The sequence below is a fragment of the Nothoprocta perdicaria genome, unplaced genomic scaffold (genome assembly GCF_003342845.1).
Source record: "Nothoprocta perdicaria isolate Ctin4 unplaced genomic scaffold, notPer1 scaffold_64, whole genome shotgun sequence".
Classification (NCBI taxonomy): domain Eukaryota; kingdom Metazoa; phylum Chordata; class Aves; order Tinamiformes; family Tinamidae; genus Nothoprocta; species Nothoprocta perdicaria.
In genome coordinates, this window is record NW_020455910.1 from 347,307 (window position 1) to 353,319 (window position 6,013).

The following is a 6,013-nucleotide window of genomic DNA, read 5'->3' on the forward strand; positions in this document are numbered from 1 at the left end:
AATTGTTACCTTATGTAAATTATGTACATATTACATTATGTGTGTTATATTAGGTAACCCGTGTGTGTCTGGAAGAAATTTTGTAACGTGCAAGTATGTTGAAACTACAGCAGTTGCCTCTGTCTGGTCATGTCAGGTCACTCTGAGACCTGCTTTGCTACTTCGGTATTTCAGAGAGCGGTTTTCCCCTTTGAAAAGTAATTTATCTAATTTATCTATACTGTATATTCCTCATGCCAAGCAATTTTTTTCTCTTTTTTTTTTTTTTTTTTTTGTGGTGGTGTAACCTATGCTGAAACCTCTAAACAAAAAATAAATGCTGAGGATGACTAGAAGCATGCAATAGGTTTATCCCTCCTCAGGTTTGGACACAATATGGTGAACAGAAGTGAAGGTGACCCGCTCTTTTTGGCCATGTCAGTTCTGACGTGGCACTTGTCCCTTTTTCACAAAATTTTTTCTTCAAGAYATAAATAGAGAAACCTATCAAGCCCCAAAGAAGTAACTGTGGCCAAAGTATGAAGGTGGTGCTGAGCTGTGCTTTGCTGGAAAGATGTTTGTGCCTTTAGGAAAGCCCCAAAGTGGACCTTTAAACACAMAAAAAAATTGAACATCAAGAATTGAGATGGATAAAGATTTTAGAGGGCAACTGAGCACAATTCAGATTATATGCTGATTAAAGTTCAGTATATACAAATAGCTGTACTTATGGCCAGCAAGATAGGACAGCCAATYTGGACTACTTCAAGAGTCCCATGAAAAATAAGACATAGGAAATGCTCTACTACACCCAAGCAATGGTCCACTTAGCCATGTTTTCCCCTTCAAGGGTTTTAGCTCCAGCCTCTCCTCTCTCACACAGATGCTTCCCCCACCTAATCATTGTAGCCGTGTTCTCAGTACCTTATTCTCAGTTTTAAAAGGGTTCCTAAAAATTACTTAAACTCAAGTTTGGAAATTTAACAAAATGCAACAACTTGGTATGGCACCATCACGTTTTCATATTTCATTCTCTCTAGTTAYGTATGCTTTGCAGTTATCAGGTACAAATACATATAGCACCCTCTAGAGTTAGTTGAGTCCTCTATAGCTTTCAACAGAGTATTAAATGTAATGCATTGACAGCTTTGGCATCTTTAGAAAGTGCTGCCTGGCCAAAAACACCTAAAAACATTAAAACAAAGACTTTTCAATGTTTTTTGTTTCTTTTTTTTTTTTTTTTTAGTTTGAATCAGGCTGTCCATCTGCTTTTGTTTAGAGCTGGGCCCCTCGTCAATGAATTAGTGACAGAGTAGATATAAAATATGTCTCATTTATCTGGGGCCAGAAAGCCATTCTTTCACCCCATGGAGAGCCATGCTATAATACTATAATACATCCATTGACTAAAGGTAACTGAATAAAACTTCTAGGACACTTTTAAAACTAAACAGTTCATCAGCAACTGTACTTTCAGCATTTGTGCTGTTCTTTCATGTTTAGTCAGTACAAAACAAAATGTAGCAATGTGACTCATTACTTAACAGCTCTGCATACAGTAATGACTGCAGTTACTAAAAGCTTTAAATTGGTGCCAGTTTGATGGAAACTGTCAAGCCTATAGTCATTGTTTCTAACAGTATTATGTATTTCAAGTTATTGTAGCACTTAGTGCCTTGTTTCCTCATGTACTAGTTTTATGTTGGAAAAGCTATTTTGTTAAAGACATTTTTACTGTTTGGGCTCAAAAGAGGATTACAATTTCTCTGGGTGAACTGACCACATGAGGAAGAGGAAGCAGGTCAACTCAGCTTCCCAATTCAGGGAAGGTGTTTTATTCTCTATGTATGGAGAATGTAGATTTTACTGAAAGCCCTGAATTAACTGCAGTCTCCTGTCAAAGCTATACAAATAGTGTCATATGTGCCCTGGAAAGAGAGGTTTCATTGTTTGTCTTCTGGTAGCACTCTGTTTTCTGGAGCCTAGAAGACAATTACTTCCTTGCAAACACAAGCAGATTAAATAAGCCACATTTTGTCCTTTTTGCCATCTGCCCCTTGCTTACTTTATTTTAAGCTGCATGACTAAGCTTTACTATCTGACATGTGAAGGTGGGACACGCTGTTTTTCTGCTCAGCTCCTTGAGGCTTGTAATGAATCCGAAGAAGCAGAACTGATCTGCAAAGGGGTGAGTCAGAAAATCAGTAACTGTACAATAATTACTTGCTGTGCCAAATAGCAGGACTTGGATCGTAACATAACAAAATCTCCTCAAGGAAAAGTTTCACGTTGTAGGAGAGAAGAAATATATTTCTTCCTTCTAAATATAACCATTGGGCCTGATTCTCATCCTAATGCAACTACATCTGAAAGTGAGACCAGAGAATTTGGTATCTACAAAAACCTATATTATGGGTARTTAATTATAAGAGGGGGAGAGGAAAGAAATAAGGGAACATACAACTTCAGCTAGCAAGATCACTCTTAAAAGTCACCTGAAGTCAACTTCCCTGTTCTCCAAAGCTTTCTTGGAAAACAGAACCCCACAATATGGGCTCAATGTGCTAGCCCTGAAGGATGGGGAAAAGCAGAGGTGGTTTAGCAGGAACTTGGTAGGCCTCCGAGCAAAAAGCCTAGCAATTGGCCAGGGCTGAGCAAAATCCCATGGGAATGTGGAGGAGCTGTGGTCTGACCCTGGCAGTTCCTTTGGTGGGCTCCCGCACAGCCCAGGTAGCAGGCCTGGGGGCTTGACAGGGCCACCTTGATAGATGATGCCCTCATTGCAGCATTAAGGGCTGCCACCTTGCAAGCATGTGCAATGCTGCTTTAGAGATGTGCATAGGGCCCACGGGGAGCCTTGTTTTTCCTCTAAAAATCAACTGAGTAACATGTAATAGCTGGAGTAATGGGAAGTACTTCAGCAGGCTGGGTTTAATGTAACCAGGAAATTGAAAAAGAAATGAACTAAAGTCATATAGTGAGAGGAAAGGTGAGAGAATCTCCTTCATATATGGCTCTCACCTTTCTGTGATTTTATAGGCACAGATGAGGTCACATACATGCCACATGCCATGCAACCTATTTGCCACAGGGATTATCAATTCCTCATTTCCATCTTCCAAGAAGTGCATAGTGTACTTTTTTGGTATTGCTTTCCTCCTTATTTTCAGCTTTTGGAGCAAAAACTGTATCTTTGTTTTTTCCCCACTATAGGAGTCCAATAGCAATYGTTGTCCCAGGGCATCTTTTTAATACAGACACCACAGCAACGGGCAGATTTGTTTGGTGTTAGATCTTAAGAATTCAGGATTCACCTTAACCAGTCGAATCAGGAATCATCTTGGACGTCCCAGTTACCCTGCCTAGAGTGACACAGTGAGTCCCGACAGCTAAAGTCAGATTCAGGGCAGTCTCCAGCCCAATGGCTAGTGGTTTTCTGCTTTTCCTGGCCGAACTACTGAACTGAATAATTTAGAGCCACTTGAGGTTGAGACCTTGTGCTGCAGAGAATGCTGTGTTGTGTTAAAGGTCAATCCATCTTTCGTGTCTCTCTTTTAAGGATCGAAAAGCTGTGAGTTCTGTCTTTGCACCATTCCCCTGGCCCAGGACAGCAGGACCAGAGCAGCAAAAAAGACTTGTGGCATATATGAGTGGGTATCATGTATCTCATACAAGTGCCCTGTGCAGGAGGGCATCCCATGCTTCATGCCTTCTAGGTGCTCTGCAATGCCCACAGTGCACGTATCTTCTTTTGACATGATATGGTGGGACACGTATGTGGTTGTTAACTGTACATCTCATGGACAACGTGACATTTGTGCACGAGCAGAGGTGAAGAACGGAGGAAGGCTGAGATAGGCTAGTATCTGGCAGGGATGTGGTGTCTCCAAGCACAGAAAAAAATTGCAGGTGGTTGACATTCTGGAAATGACGTCCAGGCCTTCAGAGCTAGGCACTACCAGAGGGTGGCTAGAAGTTTGGTGGACTGAGCTGACTTTGGAGCTTTCTCCTTTGACTCCAGAGGAGCTGAGGACAAGCAAGATCTAGTTTAGCTGCCTCAGCTAACTGTGTAAAGACTGRAGACCGAGTGCAGGCCTCTACCTGGACAGTGATACCAGCTTACGAAGTGAGCAGGAAGATCATGCAGAAGTGATAGGTCATTATATATTTTGAGCCTCAAACTTCTCTGTGTAACAGAGGCCCTGGATGCTCAAAAAAGACTCAAAGACACAACTCCATGGCAAATTTTCTCCATTTATTTTAGCCATTGACTTGAATACTTTGCTTTTCATACACTCACTGATGTTGTAAAACAGTGCTGTGTTTAATATACTAGCAGACATTTCTGAGTATGCCTGACATGCAAGAGAAGTTGTTCCAGAAATGAAATAATGCACACTGTTAAAATGATATGATTATTAGAAGCAGGTTAAAGGATTGCCCTATTATACTACTTTCTTGATCTCATGTATATCAAAAGAACACCATCTAAGATACTTCAGAGAGAAGCTATTCAGTACAAAACTATCAAATAGATCTTAAAGTCATCTGTATTTTATTACCTTTAGATACTGGGAGATTTGTTTATATCTTTAGAGGCCAACTTGTGCTATGATAGTTGCTCTGATGGTGCGTGGGCTCACAGGGCTCTGAGGTTTAACATCTCTCCGAGTCAATGTAGATAAGAGCAATCTGAGAAGACTCCACTGTCACACAAGTAACCTAAAATAACAAAATCCAGGCAGAGCAAATACAGAGTTTCTGGCTTTGTTTGAAGTGCTGAAGAAGTGCAGGTCAGAGCTATAAACAGGGAAGGGAGGAAGGAAAAGAATATTTCTGTCATTCCTTCAGGAGTTGTTATTACTCAGATAAACTTGAGTAACTTGAAAGCTTCGTGCAATTTTTCTTTTGTCTAGTCACATGGGCTCTTACTGTGTAGGTCAAAGACCTTTATTATCCAGGAGGAAAATTCATACAAAACAGGAATCCTGTGGGATTAGCAATTGTATTCAAATAATACTTTATCTTTTCCCTCCCTTTTCTAATTCAGAGTAGTCTATTTTACAAAGAACCCACACAAACATATTGAACATGGCATGGAATCTGACAGCCTCAGTTCATACAGAGCAAACGAGACTCCTTAATAAGATTTCCAAGTTGCAGATAAATCCTCCCTGTGTTTCCCCATGTCCACATTTATTCACTCCGGAGATCGCACAGAGGCTTCTCCCGCAGGACGGCAATGACAGTTATACCCCAGTGTGTATACTTTTCTGACACTAGGCTATAAGGCATAGCCATGCCTTTGTGTTACTCTGTTCTCTGTTAAGAAAACTTTCATATGGTGATAAATCATCCTGCTGCAAAATTGTRACGATTGGTAACTGCTCTATTTATAACACATCACCCCTCACCCTTGTGCCCGAAAACTTTCTCCACACTGTGACTGAGGTACCAGATTGCTTGAGCATCCAGCTCCAGAAGAAGCAGATCAGTGAAAATGACAAAAAAAAAAAAAAAAAAGGAAAGTTTCCTAGTTTCCTGTGGATGAGTCCAGATATCTTATGTTTAAAAATTAAGAGTTACAGATTTCTAGTCTATAAAGTTTATAAAATGGAAGAATCAGTTTTATTCCTATAAGCATCTGCTTTTAAGCAATAGAATGACTTCTACAACAAGCATCAGCAGATTTTATATACATATACATATATTTTTTCCCATGTATTTATGAGCCTTATCCCAGCGGAGGTACTTAGATGGGCAATGCTCTTTAATGACCAGTTTTCCTGAAGAAGATCAGTTCATCTCAGCAGCTGAGCATACCGTCACTATCAATAGCCCCAGGCATGCACTACTTGCTCAAAGTCTGGGGAATGGGTCTAGTGTTGGAAACTAAACAGAGATTGTGAGGCTGGTTGTTTTACAGTTTAGGTTCGAGGCAAGCAGGACAGTCCTTTCACAGTTGCTCTTCCAGGGTTTGAGCTAAAATTACATTTTCCCATATCCTTGACTGAGTTTGGCTCTTTTTTTTTTT